The sequence below is a fragment of the Suncus etruscus genome, chromosome 2 (genome assembly GCF_024139225.1).
Source record: "Suncus etruscus isolate mSunEtr1 chromosome 2, mSunEtr1.pri.cur, whole genome shotgun sequence".
Classification (NCBI taxonomy): Eukaryota; Metazoa; Chordata; class Mammalia; order Eulipotyphla; family Soricidae; genus Suncus; species Suncus etruscus.
The window spans coordinates 4,059,580-4,060,590 of record NC_064849.1 but is presented as its reverse complement, the minus strand read 5'-3'; positions in this window follow the sequence as shown (position 1 = coordinate 4,060,590).

Genomic DNA, 1,011 nt, shown 5'->3' with positions numbered 1-1,011 from the left:
CAGCACCACCAGTGGGGCTCAGGCTGCTCGTGCTGGGGGAGGGTCTCCTGGTGCTCAGGGGTCCTGCACTGCCAGCATCTCCCCAGCATTCGACCTTGAGTAGTTAGCAGGTGGGATTGGACTCAGGTGAGGCTCTCTGGTCCCAGCTCCTGGCATGGGCTCCGAGTGGCCCATTCTGCCCACGACGACCCACCCACCCCCTCAGTCTCCTGGCCCAGGACAGCACATTCTGAGGGTCCCTCCCGTCTCCCGGAGGGGCTCCGCCTTGGTTCGCTGAGCCAGCACCCGCCGTGTTCCCTCTAATTATTTCCCCGATACTACATGATCCCTAATCACCTTCCATCGATTTCCCTCCCAGAGCGTTTGCAGCGGAGGTTAAACTCGGTTGATGGGAAGCTGACCTGCCGTGGGGCTGAGAGGGGCGAGTGTGGGGGTAGGGGTCAGACAGCCTGAGATCCCTCTCCCCCATACACCCACAGTGACACTTGGAAGGCAAGCTGCCTGGTGGGGCTGCTGAGGGCTCAAGGTGGGGAGAAGGCTGAACTGAGCCCCACAGAGGCCCTGCAAAGCTCCACCGGCATGCACATTTCTCCTGCAGCCAGTTCTTTTTCCAGAATGTTCTCTGGGACAGGGTGCCCCTGAGCAGGCCCTGCAGGAGTCTGCTTTCCCTCGCCTCATGTCCACCAGCAGAAGGCCAGGCCCAGAATGGGCACTGCCCACCTATATTTTGGCTTCGCTCTGGTATGGGGTTAGGCCCACCAGCATTGCGGCCACCCAGGAATGTACCAAGAACACCTGTGTCTGGGCCATCCATCACCAGGTAGGGCCTGCACTGTGGGACCATACCTATATCCTGCCCATCATTGCTTCCCGAGGCACAGGGACTGGGGCTCCATCACTGCCTGGGCTAGCCTTGCCCCTGGACAAACATTCCAGCCCCTGAGGGGTATCTGCTCTGTCACCCTCTTCCCACTGTCTCTGGATGGTGCGATGGGGACTCACCGGTCAGGC